This window comes from Notechis scutatus, chromosome 10 (genome assembly GCF_049901735.1).
Source record: "Notechis scutatus isolate UNSWTSFEM ecotype Mainland chromosome 10, rNotScu1.2, whole genome shotgun sequence".
Taxonomy (NCBI): Eukaryota; Metazoa; Chordata; class Lepidosauria; order Squamata; family Elapidae; genus Notechis; species Notechis scutatus.
Window position 1 is genome coordinate 749,425 of NC_142018.1, and position 23,159 is coordinate 772,583.

Genomic DNA, 23,159 nt, shown 5'->3' on the forward strand with positions numbered 1-23,159 from the left:
CTTTGAATTGCTGCCAAGAACTAAAGTGCCAAATGAACTATAAAAAACCAACCGAAGTACAAAGTCCACACAGAGCTTCAAGGATTAATCCAAACAGAACAAATGACTTTGCTTCCTGCAAAGGTTTTGTCACCTTTGCCTGTCCTTTATACCTTATGGGAGGGGCAATCACCTCCAAGCCTTACTCCTGAGTCACTCCTTTTGTCTCAGCTGCTCTTGCCTTCTAGTAGCTCTGCATACATGCGCACTGGGAACAGGCTCCCCTTGTTCCTCTGCCTTGCTGCTGCTAGAATCTGGAGGCTCCGGAGGCAGCACTCCATTCCCAGATGGTCCTGGCCCCATCTCTGCATCGGACACAGGACCCTCATCCAAGCCCTTCTCAGACTCCGGGACTGATCCCCGTTCTTCCCCACTGTCCAATTCCACTGCCGTCTGCACAGGCTTCCTGCAAACCACAACAATCAGGGTCTTTTCCAAGGAGTCCTCTCTTCTCCTTAGGTAGCCAAAGCATTTGAGCTTCAGCTTAAATATCTGTCCTTCCAAAGAAAAGGCAGGGTTGATTTCCTTTGGGGTTGATTATCTGTCTCTGGGATTTTTTAAAATGTGCGCTAGGAAAAAAAAACCCATAGCAAAATTACTATGATAGGCGGAATTGTTTAGGAAAAGGAACATTAGGAATATCTACTCAATATCTAGGAGCCATGGTGACTCAGTGGTTAGAATGCAGTATTGCAGGTTGACTCTACCTACTGCCTGGACTTCGATGTTGACCGGCTCAAGATTGATTCGGCCTTCCATCCTTCCAAGGTCGGTAAAATGAGGATCCAGATTGTTAGGGGCAAAATGCTGACTCTGTAAACAGCTTAGAGGGGGCTGTAAAAATACTTTGTGAAGCGGTATAGAAGTCTAAATACTATTGCTATTGCTACAATAAATAAGGATCCAAAACCATCTTCAACCAATTCCCATATACCCAAAATGGATGTCCTAGAAAATCCTTTTAATGCCACACCCTCCTCCCCCAATTTTCTCAAGGTAAGCAGGGGATGGAGGTTCACAAGTATTATTTTGGGGATTGTTGTGCTCGCTTTATGGAATATTTCTCCCTCCTCTCATAATAACAGCTACAATTTAATGACATTTTATAAATATAATTAAACATAATTGCTTAGAAGATTGTTTCAGTTGTTATTATGTCATTTATTTCTGTTTTCCTTTTTTTATTTATTTTTGTAATGTCTATTATATCTTTGGCTCTATGCATGTTCTAAAGTATTGTTTCATTTTAGTAATATAATATTGTGCTCATTTAAATGTAGTGTTCTGAAAGGTGTTACAAGCCACCAGTACTTGTTTTTGGTGGTGATTCACAATAGGTTTTTTTTTCTAATCAGTCAATCAAATGACTTGGCTGAATAATTTGGAAAAATATATTTATTGGTTGTAGACATTGTGCCTCCTAGCATTTAAAAAAAATTGCATAAATCCACTGGCTCTAATTTATCACCACAATTCTTCGAGGGGTGTTAAGGTTGAAGACAAACTGACCTTGAGTCACTTAGTAAGCCTCACTCCCAAGCAGAAATGCTTAATTGGATCCCATTTATTTAACAATGACAATCAGAAGTTTTGAAATGATCTGGAATGGACTAATCACTTGTGCCCATTATTCATTTGAGTTTTAAGTCAATAATTCCAGACAAGTTGCAAACTTGCTAAATTAACACTTATTATACCTATCACTCTGGTCTTTATCTTAAGTGGGTAGGGAGACCAGCCTTGACACCTAGAGAGGAGGAAAATGGGTTGGATGTGGAGCAAAGTAGCATTTGTTCCATGCTAAATTTAGCTTCCTCCCTAGAAATTACACTTTTGAACAATTTCTCAGTGTTCTCTAAATGAGAAGTGCTCTATCGCCAGAACAAAGTAGACTCGAGGCCGGAGTTGAGTTCAGCTCTTTATTAAACTGTCAGTAACTTCAACTAAAGTCAAGCCGCAGCAGCCCTTTTTATAGTGGCTCGCAACCAATGGCATTTATTTAAAACTCCCGCCGCTTAGGCGGCCAATCAGAACTGTTATCTACCAATCGCTAGGCGGCAGTGTCTGTCCAATAGGAATGCAGTATTACGAGTATGCAAAACCAATACATAACACCCCTCCCCTCTTGGTTTGATCCAAGGTTACATGATGTAGTCGCGTAAGTAGGCGGGGCTTTTGTGGGTCCTAGTTGACCTGCGCAGTTCAGTCTCTGTGTTGACTTCGGTAGGTTCGGACGGGCCCGCCGTCTCTCCTGTTCTTCTCTCTGGAAGCTCCTGGAAGGGTGAGTCAGCCAGGCCACTCCCACCGTGCTTGGTTGGTTTGGTTGGGCGGACGCTGTCGCTCCCTGCTGGCATGCTCGGGCAGGTAGAGTCGGCTCGGCTGCTCCTTCCTTGGTTCTCCTCCAGCTCTCTTCTTTCGACTTCGCCAAATGGTAAGCAGTTTCTTTTTGGGTTTTCAGTTTCTGGTTGGTGGTTTGTTAATGGAGGGTTTTCCTTTCCTTTATTATTTAAGGGTCCCCCCCCCTCTGGTTTTATTATTAATGTCTGTTGGGTTTTGTTCCATGTTCCATGTTCCAGGGTGTGTCAGTGTTGCGTTCGATGTGTCGAGACCGTAGCTGGTCGATGTGTCTTTTCCACGTTCTGCAGTTGGTTGTCTCTAGCCGGTACGATCAGGGGCCTGTGATTTGCGTTATCATGGCCGGTAACCACAACGGGTCTCCGGTAAGATTTTTCGCGTATACCAGATCGCCTGGTATAAACGTGCGGTACTTACTGGAGGAGTCTGGTGGCTTTTCGGGGTTGTAGGTGGGGTGTAGTCTGTCCAGATATGAGTGCAATTTTCTGCCCATTAAAAGTTCAGCTGGGCTCTTGTTTGTTGATGTGCACGGCGTTATATGTTGAATGGTGAGCATGGTGTTGATTTTGTCTTGCATGTCGCCTCCTTCAAGTTTTTCTAATACTTCTTTTGTGTATCAAACCATGCATTCCGCCCTTCCGTTCGCCACCGGATTAGCTGGCGCTGTCAAAACATGTTGTATTCCTTGTTCTGCGAGGAATTGTTCAAAAGCTAAAGCTGTGAACTGTGGGCCATTGTCCGATACTACTACATCTGGTAGACCATGAGTGGCGAAGAGTTTCTTTAGTTGTTTAGTGATGGTTTCAGTCGTTGTTGAACTCATGATGCTGACCTCTAACCAGTTCGAGTAGGCATCAACAATGATTAAATATGTATATCCCTTTGTGGGTCCGGCGAAGTCTATGTGGATCCTTGACCAGGGGCCTCTGGGTGTCTCCCAGTCAAGGACCGGTGCTAATAGGGGGGGTAGGTCTGGACGACTGGCATTTGTTACATGTTCTGACCCAGGTTTCAATGACGTAGCTTCTGGCCAGGAACTTCATTTTTACCATGCCCGGGTGTCCTTCATGTAACATGTTCAGCACGTCTTCTTGCAATTTTCATGGAACAACAACCCTATCCCCCCCCACAATATGCATCCTTTTTCAATTGACAGCTCAGTTTGCCGGTTTTTGAACGGTTTAAAAATCTCATTTTTGTCGTTTTCCGGCCAGCCCCTCCCCACCCAGTTCAGGAGTCGGGCCATCAGTGCATCTTTTGCTGTTTCCCTTGCAATGTCCGATGCGGTGATGGGCAAGTTCGATATCGTTTCAATTTGCAGGGTGTGTGTGGTGGGAGCTGGGTCGTGGTCGTGGTCTGGTAGAGGTGAGCGGCTCAATACGTCGGTGTGGGGTATGGCTTTTCCTGGCCGATAGATGAGCTTGTAATTGTAGGCTGCAAGAAATTCCGACCATCTTGTCATCCTTGGAGACAGGATGTTGGGGGTGGCCCTGTCTCTGGCCAGGATTCCTAGCAGTGGCTTGTGGTCAGTAATCAAAGAAAATGTCCTACCATAAAGATATTCGTGAAAACGCTTTACCCCTGAGATAGCGGCCAAGGCTTCTCTATCCAGTTGGCTATAGTTTCTTTCAGCTTTGGACAACGTTTTGGAATAAAAGGCAATCAGTGCCTCTCTGCCATCAGGTAGTATGTGGCTAAGTATTGCGCCTATGCCGAATGGTGAAGCGTCACAGGTGACAGTCAGTGGTAGCGTGTCGCTGTATTGGATCAATACAGATTTGGATGTAATCAAGTCCTTAATTCTTTGGAATGCAGCTTCTTCTTGTCGGCCGCATTTCCAGATGGCTTTTTTATCGAGTAGTCTATGCAGTGGTTCCGCTATTGTTGCCTTCTGCGGCAAAAAGACATTATAAAAATTAATGAGTCCCAAGAATGCCTGCAAATCTGTTTTGTTTTTGGGTCTGGGTGCTTCTTTTATCGCTCGTATTTTTTTTTCCGGTGGGGTGGATTCCTGCTTCATCAATAAGATATCCTAGGAACTCAACCTGATTTATGGCAAGTTGGCATTTTTCTTTTTTGACCTTGAGTCCTGCTTCCCTAAACTTTTACAAGACTTCCCTTAGCCGGTCCTTTAGTTGTTTTTTATTTCCGGCTGATATTAATACATCATCAAAATAGGGAACCACCCCTTTTAGTCTTTGTAGGAGGTGTTCCATCAGGCTTTGGAAAACGCTGGGGGCCACGCTGACACCAAATTGTAATCTGTTGCATTTAAAGTCCCCCCTATGTGTTACGATAGTTTGTGCCTCTGCCTGCAGTAATAAATTAGTTTCTATAGTTTCGGTACATACCAGGCCTCAAGGCCTCTAGGCCTCACGTAGGCTGAAAGCGTACCAGGAACAGAGATCACCAATCAACAAACACGTCATCATGGGCGGATAACTGTAATGCAGGCACTGATTTGTTACCTTGCACCTTTCACACTACCATGCACTGTAATTGGATGTTACTATGTGTGCACTAATATTCCTTCTCATGTAACTTAATGATTGGATAGAATTCACTGCTTGTGACGTATCACTGTGTGTTTTTTAATAAAAGAGCTTCCGAACTTGTGATCGGGCAGCTCATCCAAGATAGAACCTGCGTTGGTGTCTTTCTTGATGCATTCGACCACCCAGTGGGCAGCCTTCCAAATGCGGAGCAAAGCCGCATCTGGTGACCCCGACGTGATCCATTAAAAGAAATGGGTGCGTTTATCTTCGACTGCTTATCTCACCCGGCCGGACGAGCCAGTTGCAACTCAGGGACTCCGTCTCGTGTCACGGATCCCTCCCCAGGAATCTTCCTTAAAGAAGACATCCTCCCTTCAGGTGAGTATGGGCGGAAAGTTCTCCAAAAAGCGGATAGCACATTTGCAGGAATTAGGAGAACTAACGAAGAGCTCAATTCGTATTCTTAGGAATCAGGGCAAAAAGCTCCCGGTTCCAACTAAAAAGGACCTTATCACCCTTTTGACTTACATTTATACACAATATCCAGCTTATCCAGAGAAAGGGTCCTTGAAAGTCTCCACATGGCAACGTTTGGGTGATTATTTTCATGATAACCCCAGGGCTCTGCCAAAGATTCTGACCACATGGAGAATAGTCCTGGAATGTTTAAAAATCCATGGTTTAGCACTGACCAAAGCCCCCCCCCCGTCCTCCTCCCTATACAGCTGAAACCAAAACAAAGGACGCTCTCCTGTTAAAAGCTTCCTCCCCCACAGCTAAACCCATAAATCCTCCTAACGCGCAAGCAGGGAGGGCTCTCTTACCCTGGAGGAGCTCTCTCTCTCTGTCCTGTTGAATATATAGGGGGATGGAGCCGGAAATATGGTGCCTAGACTTGAACCTTTACCCATGAAATTAATCAGAGATTTAAAACAAGCCGTGGCCATGTACGGCATCCAGACACCATATGTCAGAGGCTTCATTAACAACATCAGCCTTATGCTGAGTTTGTAAAGGAACTTCAGAAGGCCATTCAGAGGCAAATCTCAAATGAAGAGCTTCTGTTAAAACTGGCTGTTGAAAATGCAAATGAGGATTGCAAGAGGATTCTGCAGCCTCTATCTGCCCGAGGGGGGGCTTCCCTCTCGGACTATCTAAAGGCTTGCAGAATCGTGGGAACTGTCTCTTACAATATGGAGCATCTGGCCATGGCCTTGCAGCAAGCAAATCCTCAAAACAGGCCAGCCGGAAACTGCTTCAATTGTGGGAAACCTGGCCATTTTAAAGCACAATGTAGAGCCAGAGATAATACACAGAACAACATCAAACCTAAAACAGTGTGCCCAAGGTGCAAGAAAGGGTACCACTGGGCAAACCAGTATCGCAGCAACATTTCTCAGCCACAGGGAAACTAGAGGGGGGGGCGATCAGCCAGCCCCGCTCCAAAGGCTGACTCCATATCTTTCCAACTAATTGCCTCAGAAGATATGGAGATTGACATTCCAGGCACTGTTTACTTTCTCCCCACATGCCTGAAAACGATCCCTCCTGCCATGACGCCCCTCATAATTTATCCCATCCGAGACCTCATGGCAAAGGGAATCATTGCCTCTCCGTTTCTGAGAGATTCTGATGACTTTTCATCAGTGGCCATGGCAGTAATTGGAAATACTCCCACAAAATTTAGCAAGGGAGAATTAGTAGCAACCGCTGTTCCGGTGCCTGTTAAAACGGCTGATGCTTGGGCATTTACTGTCCATCAAACAGTGGAACAAGCCAGGCCTGTGTTACAATTTACAATCCGTAACAAAGTCTTTTCGGTCTCTTAGATACTGGAGCTGATGTAAGTGTCATCCGAACGGCTGAGTGGCCGGACGATTGGCCTTTGGAAACTGCCCCAGCCATTCGGGAGTGGGAGGAGTTCAGCACGCCCACCGTAGCAAACACTGGCTACCGGTGAGTTCCTCTGATATTTCTCACACTGCCTACCTTCAACCTTTGGTCCTTCCATTACATACTAACCTGTGGGGCCGTGATCTTATGTCTCAACTTAACACAAAACTCATTATTGATTAATGGAATCTTTTGCTAAAACTCCACTGCGGCTACAATTAAAAACCACAGAACCTGTTTGGGTAGACCAATGGCCCCTCACATTAGACAAACTAGAGGCCCTGCAATCACTGGTCCAGGACCAAATTGTCAAAGGGCATGTTGAACCATCTGTCAGCCCATATAACGCCCCCATTTTTGTCATAAAGAAAAAGTCAGGAAAATGGAGGCTATTGCATGATCTAAGGGCCGTGAATACCATTATAAAACCAATGGGGGCGCTACAATGTGGTCTTCCAAATCCCAACATCATCCCTGAGAAATTTGATCTAATGGTCATTGATTTAAAAGACTGCTTTTTTTCTATCCCTTTGCATGTACAAGATCGTGCCTTATTCGCTTTCACTTTACCTTGCCTAAACAACTCCTCTCCCTCCTCCCGCTTTCAATGGAAAGTCTTACCTCAAGGTATGCTCAACAGCCCCACCATGTGTCAACACTATGTAAATAATGTCTTGCTACCCTATCGTTCTGCTTTTCCACAATTTCTGGTGTATCACTACATGGATGATATCCTTGTAGCCGCTCCTGGGCCACCGGGTACGGTGTTCACTTCATTTTCCTTCCTGAAAGCCGTCCTTGCAAAAGGAGGTTTGCACATAGCACCTGAAAAGGTGCAAGTATTAACTCCGTATGCATATCTGGGCTATAAAATACTTTCAACTACTGCCTATCCTTCACTTCCCTCTTTGTCTCTACCTTCTCAACCCACCTTGGTTCAACTTCAGCAATATCTGGGTACCATAAACTGGGCCCGACCTTTCCTGTCTTTAACCACTGATATTCTTTCTCCATTGTTTGAAGCCCTTACATGGGGGAAAAAGCCTGCTGACATAATATCCTTGCAGCAACCTCAGCTTCAAGCAATAACTCAAATAGAAGAAAATATCCGAAAGGTATGGGTAGATAGAGCTGCTGCCAATACTCCTCTAGATGTGGTCATTTTAACCACCCCGAGGCTTATGACCGCAGCAGTAACTCAAAAAGACCAAAAACTCCACATCATAGAGTGGATCCATCTTTCCCATACGCCACGATGCTCTATCACTTCCAAATCAGCTCAATTGGCTCAATTGATCATAAAAGGTAGGAGCCGTGCAAAATTACTTATGGGAATAGATGTCTCCACACTTTATATCCCTTTTTCGCTACAAATATGGGAATCTCTATTCCAAAACTCCCAGGAAATTCAGTTTGCCTTAGCCGACTGGCCTGGATTAGTTTCCTGCCACCCACCTGCTGATCCACGTTTTCAAATCATTTGGACTATACCCATTTCTTTCTCCTCTCCCATCAGCAAAGGACCTTTGGTCAACGCCTTGACTATATTTGCTGATGGCAGTAGGGAAAGAGGAGCATGCGCTTGGCAAAGGAATGGGGTGTGGCACACTAAAACCACCCCTGTGCAGACATCACCACAAAGGGCTGAACTTGCTGCAACCATATTAGTCCTCCAGAACTTTAATGAACCCCTCAACTTGATCCTAGACAGCCTATATGTTACTCAAATAGTCTCTACTATTCATGACTCTTACCTCTCTCCCGCTATTGATAAAAACCTTCTCTCTCTTTTTGTTACATTGCAACACCTTATTGCACAGCGTCAACACCCCCTCTTTGTAGCACACATTCGTAGTCATCAACCCTTCCCAGGAATCCTCCAGGAAGGCAATGATGTGGCTGATCAAGCGGCTGCAGGCATCATGACATCACACACATTGACTCCTTGGGAGAGCTATTCTTATTTCCATCAAAACACCAAAGCTCTCATGAAACATTTCAACCTCACTATGGCCGAAGCTTCAGCCATTAGACAGCAATGCCCCACCTGTAGTCAACAAGCCCATTCCATTCCCTTAGGGGTAAATCCCCGCGGGTTGAAAGCCTGTGAAATATGGCAAATGGACGTTACTCAGTTTCCTCCATTTGCCCCTGGAAGTATCTGCATGTCACAATTGATACTTATTCAGGGTTCATAATGGCAACCCCGCAAAGAGGAGAAGCCTCCAAACATGTCATCAATCATTGCATTCGCACTTTTGCATCGTTGGGACGCCCAAATGAAATAAAAACAGATAATGGTCCTGCATACACTAGCACAGCCATGTCAGAATTTTGCGCTAAATGGCAAATTACCCACAAATTTGGGATCCCTTATAACAGTCAGGGACAAGCCCTGGTAGAGAGAGCTAACTTAACGCTAAAAACAGCGTTAGAACAACATTTGATCAAAGGGAAAAGAACCCCTAGCCTCCCGGCGATGCAAGACACTCTTAATCTCTGTCTTTATACTCTCAACTTCCTCAATCTCTCAGGCACCCCTGCTATGACGGCAGCGGAGCGACATTTTTCCTCCCCCCCTTCCCCTGATTCTCCCAAACCACAGGTATACTACCGCCAACTGCCAGACCCTACTTGGAAAGGCCCTGCTGGTCTCCTCACCTGGGGTCGCAGCTACGCAGCTATCCAGCTTCCAGATCGTGTCCTGTGGGTTCCTGGACGACACGTTAGACCATACCACCCCAAGGTAGAAAAATCACCACCTGCAGAAAAATCACCACCTGCAGACATACCAACATGATTCGTCTCGTTGCCTTGCCGACCCTCTTCCTCCTTCTTGCTGCACATGCCTCCAAGGTCTCCATTCCATCTCGAGTGACGTACTTCACGCCAGGTACTCCCCTCCTGCTGACCTGCACTGCCTCTGGGGACATTTCCCCCCTATCTCAGATGGTCAACACTCCCTCAGCCATGGCTCCACATCTCCAGCAATGCCTCTTTCCAGATCAACACCTTTGAACGCCCTCCTCGGACTACACTCCTCATACTTCGTCCTACTGCCACTGCCTATTATTGCTCTGGTCGACGCCTCTATGATTCAATACGTACATCTATGACTCATGGACAGTCCTCAGACCCCGTTCACCCCAGCGTCATCACAGACAACTCACGAATCAGCCTGACATTCATGCTCAGCCCCCCACCTTTCCACATCGGGTTAAGAGATCGCAGAATCCCACCAGCGTGTCAGATGGCTGCACCCCCTGCCTGACCAAAACCACACGAGCAGGCTTCATTCAACTAACTCTCATCTACCATACCCAACAACCGCAGAAGTGCCTTCCTACCGGAAAAACTTGCCAAAACAACGGGACCATGTACCATTTATGCAAGATGAACTCAAAAACCATTTGCTACGATCCCAAGACGGCTGTTCGTCTCAACGTTACCTTATGGGCGGGACTTCCAAGAACCTCTGGCAGATCTGATCCTGAGGGGGAGGGAAAACTTTATTACCTAAACCACACCACCGTGCTCAAGGACGGTACTAACCCAATTGTTTTAACCTTTGATGTTTGTATTGCTTGTTCTAAACCAGGGGGACATTCATGCGGGTCAGTTGACTGGAAAAGAACATACGCTCACAATCATAAATATTTGTGTCCTACACCCATCAACTGGGCCATAGGGAACCCCAATCAATGGGTCCCTTGTGGAGGTTCCATCGACTGCTCAGGTTGGTCTTGTGTCTGTGATTATACTGGGGGAGGGTACAAAGGCTGCAATCATCTGTCACATTTCAAACGAATATCAGGGTCTACCACAGACAACAAGGTAGAAATCACCATCTCCAGACAACACCCTGCCTTGGATACTTATGGTATAGGGATTGATGGCACAGGATCGGATCCAAACACTTACATTACCATAAAAACCGAAGTGATATATGAAGGTAAGGAAACATCATTGGGCTGGTCGGTATATAATAATTTAAGGAAATTAGAAAAAGCCCCTGATACCAGTGTTATTGCAAAAAACTTGTTCATGGATATGGCAGAAAAAATTGCAAAACAACTTGCAATAACCAATTGTTTTGTCTGTGGGGGAACCACCACAGGAGAACAATGGCCATGGCAAGCCTTGGAAGCCTCACCATCACTGTTCAACAACATGTCTTCTGTAGGAAACATAACAGCTAGAACAGTTTCCGATCCACTTATCTGGACAATTACCACCAACTTAATTGGTAGAAACTGCTTTTCCCGAAATGGGTCCACTCCAGTAGGACACCTCCTTTGCTTAGGTACATGGGATAACTCCTACCAGACTTGGACAGCACCTGACAATGCTACCACCACACCTGCCAAGTTCAACACCTCCCTCCTTCCCTATCTCAATGACACAACATCTTCCCAAATTTGGACAGCCCCAAATAACATGTATTGGATTTGTGGTAACCTAGCCTATCCGTCCCTTCCTGCAGATTGGCAAGGGTCATGTGCATTGGGGTGGATAAGACCTTCCTTTTTCCTCCTCCCGATCTCCATTAAGCAAGAACTAGGCATCCCTGTGTATGATACATTATCCCGCAGGAAAAGAAACACCGATAATACCTTTGCAGGCTTCCCCTGTCAATCAGAATATACAGGGGATACCTGGAGCTCAGAGAGAATCGTCTGCACCTATGGCGTGGCTACTTGGGCCCAAGACGGGTCCTGGGGGTACAGAACCCCCATATATTTATTTATTTATTTATTTATTTATTTGATTTGCCAATTGTTTACAAGATAATAAGTATAAGAGTATACATAGTTGTGAATACATGAAATGGGTACATATATGAAAAATAAAAGAATAAGAGAAACAATAGGACAGGGACGGTAGGCACGTTGGTGCGCTTATGCACGCCCCCTACAGACCTCTTAGGAAAGGGGTGAGGTCAATAGTAGACAATCTAAGGTTAAAGTTTTTGGGGTTTGGGGAAGAAACTACAGAGTCAGGTAGAGTATTCCAGACATTGACCACTCTATTGCTGAAGTCGTATTTCCTGCAATCAAGTTTGGTGCGGTTTACTTTGAGTTTGTATCTATTGTGTGCTCTTGTGTTGTTATGGTTGAAGCTGAAGTATTCACTGACAGGTAGGACATTGCAATGTATGATTTTATATACCATGCTTAAGTCAGACCGAAGACGGCATAATTCAAGGTTTTCTAGTTCTAGAATTTCAAGTCTGGTGGCATAAGGTATTCTACAACGAGTAGAGGAGTGGAGAACTCTTCTTGTGAAATATTTCTGGACTTTCTCAATTGTGCTAATATCAGATACGTAATGTGGATTCCAGACTGATGAACTGTATTCGAGTATTGGTCTAGCAAATGTTTTGTATGCTCTGGTTAGTAGTGTGATATTACCAGAGAAAAAGCTACGTAGGATTAGGTTAACAACTCTTAATGCCTTTTTGGCTATGTAGTTGCAGTGGGCTGTAGCACTTAGATCATTAGAGGTGAGTATTCCAAGGTCCTTTACAGAGCTTGGGTCATCAACAAGTTCTTGATTATTCAGCTTGTATTTTATTTTCTGATTATTATTTTTTGCCAATATGTAAGACAGAGCATTTATTTGTTGAGATTTGAAGTTGCCATTTGTTTGACCATTCTGATACATAGTCAAGATCTTTTTGTAGGGTAGCAGTATTGTCTGTGGTATTGAACAGCTTTACGTCATCAGCGAAGAGAACGCAATTGCTCTTAATATGATCACAGAGGTCATTTATGTAGAGTATGAAGAGAGTTGGTCCTAGAACACTGCCTTGGGGGACACCACTATTGACAGGTACTGGATTTGATAGGACGCTCCCGATTTTGACCATTTGTTGTCTGTTTGACAGGAATGCTTCTATCCAGTTATTCAGTTGTCCAGAGATACCATAGGATTTTATTTTTAGGAGTAGTTTATCGTGTACCACTGAATCAAAGGCTTTACAGAAGTCTATGTAGATTGCGTCTATTGCTTTGCCCTGGTCGAGTTGTGTTGTCCATATGTTTTTGCAGTGTAAGAGTTGTAGATTACAGGATAGTTTTTTTCTGAAACCAAATTGTTTATTGGAGAGTAGGTTGTTTGTCTCTAAGTGGAGGATGATGGATTGGTTAATAATTGATTCCATGACTTTACAGGTGACGCAGCATAAGGAGATTGGCCTGTAATTTTCAACTAGGCTTGGGTCTCCCTTTTTGAAGATGGGGATGACTGTGGCTTGTAACCATAGGTTGGGCAAGGAGCTGGTTCTGAAAGATTTTTCAAAGATTATGCTTAGAGGTTTGGCTATGGCAGTGGATAGCTTTCTTAAGAAGTAGGCACATATTCCATCCGGTCCAATAGATAGAGATGGTTTTAGATTGCGTAGTGATTTTTCGACATTGTCTTCTGTGAAATCGATATGTATTAGATCATTATTGTTATCTGTGGTACGGCTAGGAAATACTGGGCATGATCCATTGCTGTTTACAAATACTGAGCCGAAGAATGTGTTAAAGATGTTGGCTTTAATGGTGTCGACGTTGCAGTCTTTACCATCAGGTCCTAACAAGGGAGGGATGGACCTTGAGTCTTTTAGTTTGTTGTTTACAAAATTGTAAAAAGCACGGGTGGAATTGGTGCTTAGAAGGTTTTCCTCTTGTTTAATGTGATAATTGATGCATTCGATCTTTATCTGGCGGCATAAATTTTTGTATCGGTTTTTGAAATTGGCAACGTGACCAGTTTTGTTTTTCCTCCAGAGTGATCTCTTTTTGGATTGAAGTTTCCTTATTGATATGGGTAATCTGTATATGTATATATATGTATATGTATGTATGTATGTATGTATATATATATATATATATATATATATATATATATATATATATATATGTATATGTATGTATGTATGTATGTATGTATATGTATATGTATATGTATATGTATATGTATATGTATATGTATATGTATATATATGTATATATGTATATATATGATTAATAGAATTATTCGCTTACAAGCTGTTTTAGATTTAGCTGGCCAACGAATAGACAAAGCTCTAAACACTCTAGCAACTGCCACAGACAAATTGCGCACAGCTGTCTACCAAAATCGCTTGGCTTTAGATTACATACTAGCCAAAGAAGGAGGGGTGTGTGGTAGGTTCAATCTTACGAATTGTTGTCTTCAAATTGATAAAGTTGGCAAAGTAGTAGCACAATTAACAACTGAGATGCGACAATTAACCTATAATCCTAATCAAGTATGGCAAGGTATTGATCTTAAAAATATTTTTAGTTCCTGGTTCCCAAAACTACCAGGATTACAAGCTATAGTAGCTCTCATAGCTATGATTGCTTTAGGATGTGTTATTCTTCCATGTGTATTACCAATTTTTATTCGCACTATCTCCAATAGTCTATCCTTGTTAGCTGAAAAGCGCGCCATTGCACAGGTTAATGCCCTCTGGGAAAAGGAACCTCTGTACAAAGTCATACCCTCAGAAGACCCTGATGCGTGCGCTCGCACGAGTTTTTGCATGGGCAGTGACGAAGATCCAGAAGAAATTTCTTTCTATAAAACTAAAACAGAGGAGATGCAGTAATAAATTAGTTTCTATAGTTTCGGTACATACCAGGCCTCAAGGCCTCTAGGCCTCACGTAGGCTGAAAGCATACCAGGAACAGAGATCACCAATCAACAAACACATCATCATGGGCGGATAACTGTAATGCAGGCGCTGATTTGTTACCTTGCACCTTTCACACTACCATGCACTGTAATTGGATGTTACTATGTGTGCACTAATATTCCTTCTCATGTAACTTAATGATTGGATAGAATTCACTGCTTGTGACGTATCACTGTGTGTTTTTAAATAAAAGAGCTTCCCAAACTTGTGATCGGGGCAGCTCATCCAAGATAGAACCTGCGTTGGTGTCTTTCTTGATGCATTCGACCACCCAGTGGGCAGCCTTCCAAATGCGGAGCAAAGCCGCATCTGCCGTCTCGGAATCAACCGGCAACTGTTGATATGCCTGCGCGAGATCGAGCTTTGCAAAAAAAATTCCTCCCCCCAATGAGTGCAGAAGGTGCTGGACTACTGGCACGGGGTATGCACTCTGCTGCAATGCATGGTTCAGGGTGGCCTTATAAGTCACCACAGATGCGCACGGACCCATCTGGTTTCACGGGAGTCACAATCGGGGTTTCCCATCTTGCATGGTCGATTGGCTCTAACACCCCCCTGTGCGATGAGTTTGTTCAGCTGCTCATCGATTTTTGGCTTTAACGCAAGGGGAACGCGTCTGGCCTTTAGCCTGATGGGGGCTATGTTCGGGTTTAGGCTAAATGAGATAGGGGTCCCATGGTACTTGCCTAAGGTCCGGTCGAATACGTCATGGAACTCCTCCATCAGGTCTTTTTCCCAGTCTGTCACGGTGACGCTGTTGATTCCTGTCATTTCGATTCCCAGGGGTGCGAACCATTCTAAACCAAGCAGGCTGGGGTGGTCTCGGTCAACGATGGTCAGTGGAAGAATTTCAGTGTGTTTCTTAAATTTTACCTTGAAGTGTCCCAATCCAACTACCGGAATCTTGTTTCCTTGGTAGTCTTTTATCGTCAGGCTTTGCTCTTCGAGTTCTTTTCGTCGTATGTCTGGTATCAAGTTTTTTATTGTGTTCCATGATACCATTGACAGATATGAGCCAGAGTCTACTTCCATTTCGCATGGCTCTCCTTCTATCTGGACATTGATTCGAACCTTCTTAGTATCAGTTGCTCTGGCAGTCCCAATAATAATCGTCTGATGCGTTTCTTCCTTCTTGTTGAGTCATTGACTTCTATTCTCCTGGCTCCAACGACTTCTGGTTGGCTTCTTAGTTCTGGGGGGTACTGCCTCGTCTTTTTGGACTATAGCTCTTTTTGTTTTGGCAGACCCTTGCAATGTGCCCCCATTTTTCGCAGTGTCTGCAGATGGTATCCAAAAAACAGCACTTAGAACGCGGGTGGTTTCCTCCACATCCAGCACACTGAAAATCAGTTTTTCTCCCTCTTCTTTCTCGCCAGTTCCACTCTGACTGGAGTCTGTTTACCTCTTTGTCTTCTTCCTCAGAGTCGGTTGATGACTCGATGTCTTCATGGTGGGCGGTTGCGGTAGTATGTTTCTGGGTACCTTCTGTTTTCTTTGCTCTGGTTGGGGCTGTTGGCTGTATTCATTTCCTTCATTTTCGCCGCAGATTTTTTTGCTGCCTCAGCTGCAGTTGCTTCAGCAATGGCTTCATTTACGGTAATGTTGAGTCGATTTAGTAGTTTGCTCTGCAGGGTAGCGTCTCTCAATCCGAGGACTATGCGATCCCTCATGGCTTCATCCATGTTGAGGAACTCGCATGCCCCTCCAATGTCCCTTAGTGCTGCTACGAAGTCTCCAATACTCTCGCCTTCTTGTTGATCCCGTTTGTAAAATTCGTGTCTTCGAATGAGGTTGGACACAACAGGTGCGTAATGGTTTCTCAGCATTCGGTTCAGGTCTGGCCATGCCATCTGTTTGACATCGTTTGGTTTCGCCAATGCCTTCGCCATTTTAAAGATGGTCGGACCGCAATGTGTCAGGAATACGGCTCTCTTCCTCTGGTCAGTGATTCCTTGTAGTTCGTTGCTTTCTAAGAACATCAGGAACCTGTCAATATATGATTCCCAGTCTTCTTTGGCTGGGTTGAACGGTGCGGGTGGCGAGTTGTTGCCGGCCATCTCGTTGATTTTTCAGCTGTCGTTTGCCACGTGCTACGGTCTTTGTTCCTTCGATCCCACCTTCGTCGCCAGTGTTCTATCGCCAGAACAAAGTAGACTCGAGGCTGGAGCTGAGTTCAGCTCTTTATTAAACTGTCAGTAACTTCAACTAAAGTCGAGCCGCGGCAGCCCTTTTTATAGCGGCTGCTTGCGGCTCGCAACCAATAGCATTTATTTAAAACTCCCGCCGCTTAAGCGGCCAATCAGAACTGTTGTTATCTACCAATCGCTAGGCGGCAGTGTCTGTCCAATAGGAATGCAGTATTACGAGTATGCAAAACCAATACATAACAAGAAGAATGTTAATGTTGATAGGGGTGTTCATCAGTCTCTCTCTCTCTATGTGTGTGTGTGTGTGTGTGTGTGTGTGTGGTGTTTGCTCCTGCTACCTGCCACTGCCCGGCCTCCCCATATCTCCTCCCCTGCTGCCCCCTCCCTCCCCCACCCTCACCGCCTTGATGCCCCCCCCCAATTGAAGTTGCTGCACACACATCCACTGAGGCCGAGACTGCTGACACCATGGCATGGACAGGGACAGCTGAGGGGCCGTATGTACCCTAGAGGCCATAAAATGCCCAGATCTGGTCTGGATGTAAATCTATCCCCAGTACAGAAGAATGGATGGAAAAAGTAATGGAGCTAGCATAAATGGCAAAATTAAACTGGTTTAATTAGAGAAAAGAACATATCCAACTTTGTTTCTACTTGGAAACCCCTTCTGGATTTTGTGCTTGAGACAGAGAAAAAAATAATTCTTGACATTGAGTTTTGCTGACTACTTTGTTTTTATAGAAATGGCTAGTAATTGCTAAGTATCTAAAAGTAAATAATTGAGGCTGTAATTTTATTTTGGATTTCACTGCACTGAAAATGGTTGGAAATCAATGCTTTTTTCCCTCTCCCCCTTTATTCTACATTTCTCTCCCTTTTTTATCCTTTCTCATTTTTCTTTTATCTTTATTTTCATTTGTATTATACTTTCAATAAAATCAAATCCCTATTTTTTTACATGCATGACATGTGCTTTGTCCACCTGGGCATCACCACCACCATCTCAACATTTTGGACCTTCTCGGAGGATGTCCCTGTCGGATACACTCTTGACCAAGTATGTTTTCTCTTACCTCTTCTGCTCTTCTTTCTCTCTGCCCCCTCTTCTTTCCTGTCCTTAATTTATTTATGACTGCTGACATTTGCAAATGCTTTTGCTGAAGGCTGTTTGCTGCCTCTTTCTCCAGAGTACTTGCTTCAATCATTCGTTATTAAATGCACCGCCCTCGGTGGATTGCTGAAACACACATGAACTTGTCATCCAGCAGGGAGCCTCCGATAGCAAGATGTTCATTTTGTTTTTCTCCCATTCTTTTAAAGTGCTTTTGTCTGGGGAAGGACCCAAGGGATGGGGCAGTTTGATCTGCAAAAGATTGTGCTGATCTGCAAAAGATGTCAAGATGGCAGGTGACAGGATTGTGTGACCCCCAGGAAATCAGAATTCAGAAAACGCACCTACTTAATTCAAAGCTAGTTCAGTAAGAGAGCATTTTTAAATTTCCTTCCTTTCTTGCTCTTTTTTCTTTCTTTCTTTTTCTCTTTCTTCCTTTCTCTTCTTCCTTCCTTCCTTCTTCATTTCCCTCTTTTCATTTCCTTCCCTCCTTCCTTCCTTTTTTTACCAGAGGATGACTCCAAATTGTGAGGCTAGCCAAGGAAGGAAGCACACACACAGATGAACTATTCCTCCCTTTTTGCAAGTTTACATTAACAGATTCTTGCAAGTCTGAAAGTGCATATCTCACTCTTCCTCCCACCTACCTGCCTTTAAATCTAAGAAACTAGGGAGGGTCCTTTCTAAGACATTTGCCATGTTCCCATACTTTCTGTGGGCTCATCTGCCTGTTGTCTAAGTCTGCATCTCTTCCAGACTCTTCCAGGTCTGGTTGTGCTTATCCAGTTTCTGAATATTTGCATCAGGTCTGATTTCCCTTGTTCTCTACAAGAACAACATTTGCCCCGGAGATCTATATGGCTCCCAACTTGTTGACATTTAAAAAAGTAGTGTCCTCCTAAGCTTGGGGCAAGGATGAGTGTTGAGCTCCTGCCCAGGATTTGGCAACCTTAGCAACTTTAAGATGTGTGGACTTCAACTCTTAGAATTCTGAAAGTTGAAATCCACACATCTTAAAGTTGCCAAGGTTGAGAAACACTGAGTTATTTTTTTCCCCTCCTTCCTTGCATACATGTTATTTTTGTTTGGTTTTCTTATCTTTCCTTGTTTGATTGCAAGCTGCCCCTAAATTTAATACAAACTAATCAACAAAATCTTTTCAGATGTTCATACTAAAATCAATACAATATTTTCAAACAGCTGGGCATTGGCCTAGGAGAAGCATGAGCCATCTCCCCTAACCCAGTATATAAAGTGACAAATGCTTTGCTAGCCTATTCAATATCTCCACCATCCCCATTTTTGTAAGCTTCTATAGAGAATTATAATATTCCCCTGCAAATCTTCATTGCAATTAACAAATTAATAGGGATCTCTCTGCACTGGTGTATATTCAGTCTGTGAGGCTTTCACACTGATTGTGTTGTCGCATTAATCTGCCATGTTAAAAAAAAATCAGAGGTTTTCATTCAAAGAGGAAATTGAATGCATTTTCTATTATGAGCTCTTTCTAAGCAGGTGGGAAATTGCTATAGAAGCCCCTGCTTTTTTGCTGCATCCATTTAATAATAATAAGCCCACCCTCTGAAAAATCCGGAGATATATTATTTTCCAAGGTTGAATATTGCATTCCATTGCATCTTAATATTTTCATCATTCAAACGATGATAGGATACAAGCTTATTGATATCTTTGATAGCTGTGTGTTCTCTGCAGCTAAACAACCAGGTCCTGCCATCCAGGGCTTGGGCAGACCTGCCTTTATGTGCATACAATACCATTAAACACAGAGAGAGGGGGGGGAGAGGGGGAGGAAGAGATAGAGGGAGGGGGGAGAGGAGGAGGAGAGAGGGAGAAGGAGGGAGGGAGGGAGGGAGAGAGAAAGAGGGAGATTTTCCTGTCTTCATTCATCCAGGGTGAATTCAAGCAGAAGCTATCATCTATTGGGAATATGCAAGGTGCTAATTGTAAAATGACTTATAACCCTCTGCAGGCTTGTGGTTACAAGAATTAAAATGATGGCATCCACCAATTACAGGTGAACCAGCCTGGTTGGTCATCCCCTGAACTATTGGCTGTTTCTGAAATGAAAAGATGCCAGCAGTTAACTAGGAAGAAATGGCACATAAATATATTTGTGTCCAACTCTGGGATATTTCTCTCACCCTTTTCTCCACCGTTGAAGATTTTCTTCTGTGTTACAATTTTCATTTATGACTATATGGCATCTCAGCATAATGTTTTATACAAAATCTTCTCTGGCTTTCTGTTGATCAGCTCTGCTGGCAGCGGAAAGAGTATTTATTTGCACAATGTATAGTGAAAGCTGAGTTGTCAATGGCTCACTAGGTGGCAGTATGCTTCAACATTAATTTGTATGAGTTTCCTTCCTTCTTTCCTCCTTGCAAAACATCCATGTAGTCATTTAACAGGCTTACTGCCCTGCCCTCTGCACTATTTTCTTTTAAAACTCCCTGTGCAAAAGGAGCCAAAGAGAAATGACTAAATAGTTACATTTATTTATATGTACAAAGAGGTTCCATGATTGTACATCTCTTGGTCTACTATGTACAGTTCTTCTCATCTGTATGGATCCTTCTAGTGCCACAGTCAACTAACAGTGGCCAACTTGCAATGGGAGAATTCAACGTAGCCAACTCGCTGCGGGACAACTCACCATGGACAAAAGTTACATAATATTGAAGAAATGTTGAAATAGAATTATTAAAGAAAGGATACAAAAGGAGTGACAAATTGAAATGTGAGTGACAAAAATTAATTTTAAAAAAATTAAATAAAATTGTTGACTTGTCCCACAGCAAGTTGTCCTGTGGCAAGATTGGCCATGATGATGAGTTATCCCATGGTGAGTTGGCTGCAGCGAGTCCCATTCTGCACAGAAGATCTTTAATTCCATCTTCTCTCTTCTTGGAGATATCATTTCAACTCCATTATCCAGTTGACCAGTTCCTTATCAATTTCTATTTTATAGGTCTGGTCAAGACATTTGCCTTCCATACCTGAATGTGGACATGGGGGAAATCTAACTCCCTTTTCTGCCTTATATTCCTAGTATCTAAGCAGGGCAAGTATTTGACACTTGTCCAATACTTGCCCTGTTCTCTGATGGTAATAGGATAGAGATAACACATTGGCCTGTCCCATTGTGAAATCCAGCTTGAATGATCCAGTTAGTAACATGAGCTCTGCCATCTTGATACTAGGAAGGAACTTCCAGTCCAGAATGGGTTACGGTCTATGTTCCTGTCTCATAAAATGCAGTGATGATCACACCATCCCTTTTCTTAGGTCACCTGCCAGGAGTTAGCCTCCAGTTCTATGGCTGAATTATCCCACTTTGGGGCTCATATCTCCAGCATCTCTCTCTTTTCCCAGTAGTGATGCAAAGTTTGTTGGAACCTCAAGAAACATGTTGTCAAAGAAACTCAAACCTGTAGTCATGGCCACGCTTTGCCCTGATGATCTGACTCCACTGCAGCTGCCATAAATATGAGTCAGTTGCCAAGCGTCCAAATTTTGATCATGTGACCATGGTGGTGATACAAAAGTCATATGTATGAAGAACAGCCATAAGTTACTTTTTAGTGCTTTTGAAATCTCAAAGGTGCTTTTTCAAGAGGGACAATCATGACCTGGATGACTGAGAATCTCCATAGACAGTACTGTTGTAACTTTAAAAGGTCACTAAATGAACTGTTATAAGTCAAGGATTACCTGTATAATGATGATCATATGACTGAGAGACACTTCAAAGGTCGTAAGTGCATACTTTGGTGGTAAAACAGTTGCTGAATGAGGCAGTTGGTAAACAAAGACTATCTGCATTGTTGTCTGCATTGAAATCATTGGATTTGTATTCCTTGAACACCTTAGATAATCATACATTTGCTAATCTTTAAGAAGTCCGGGAGTGCTTTTCTTGCTGTTTTCCCTTTGGAAAATATTAGCTTGGTCACTAGTCACAACAGGCTGTCACCAGTCACAATGCTTCTCCTCCTCTGGAGCTTTCAGAAAACCAGTTTCCCTGAACGTCATTCCATTTGTTTACCTGGTTTTTGTTAGCTGGAAACATTAGATAAGGAAGCTAAGGAAGGCATTTCTTGCCCTCTTCTCTATATAAATGAATAATCATAATAAAATGCTTTTATAAAATCATATATACAAAATAGTTTATAACGTGTCAGGGAATTGTGTCCAAATAGAGTCAGAGACACTGACAAGAACTTGTGGTTTAACATAAATATATTTACAGTAAATAAGAGAGGCAAACAGGAGCATCGTCAGGTAAATCAACACAGCAGGAACAAATAAATCATGGAGGACACACAGGGTAAAAAAGTTGGGAAACAAGGAAACTCTCCCTACTCTCCCTACTCTCTACTCTCACAGCAACCAATTACAGCTCAGATTCCCTCATGAAGGCCAATTAGCTTATAACAGTGTGTTCTTACTCAACGTCCAACCCTTCACTGCTCCAACTATTAAATTTTAAATAAGCACATAACAATTTATAAAATAATAAAATGAATTCATTCTATGTATAAAAGAGACATAGTGTCCTCCCTTCAGTGTGACTGGGGAGTCCCATTGTGACCGGCTGTAAGCTAAGAGTGTATACCAGTCCAATATATGATTTTTTTAAAATATAAACAATGCTGCACTTCAATGGTTAGATGGCCTAAGCATTAGTATTTGAACACCGATCTTTTTAACATTTACATTTTATTGTGTTATAATAATGTAGATGAAGTGTATTGCTAGACTGTGTGTGCTATGCCATACACTAAAGAAATAATAATCTTGCCCTCTGATCTCATGAGCTCTGAAACCTTTCCGAAACCACAGCTAAGAGGTTCAATTTGTTTGAATTTTGGAATCAGAGATGTAATAACTCTGAGCACCAGCGAGAGACAAGGAGATCTCCCCCTCTGGAATTTCCTCCTGGAGTTTCATTTTAGGGAAACACCTTCTAGTCATCAATCCTATCTAAGCATCTCTCAGAACGCCTGTGGAATTGATGAAAGGAGGCAGGCTTTGTGTTGAATAAGCAGACAAATTGCATTCATTTTTTTAAGTTGTTATGACATTGGTGGTCCTCCTGAGAGTTTGAGATTCACATCTGGCTTGTATTCATTATATAGTTCACCTTGAAAATGTTGCCATATAAGGACTTTTGGGTTTCATTAGTGAAAAAGCAAACTGCGTATATCTCTAACACAGGGTCAAATTTTTGCTACAAGCTTTAAACATGGCCTTAATTTCTTTGAACCAGAGGTTTAGAAATTATGTTCAGAGACTGCAGTGTTTCTTTCAAACTGCAGGAGGAGGAGGAGGAGGAGGAGAAGGAGGGGATTCTTAGTCACAATGGATTAAAAACAACGTAGTCTGTT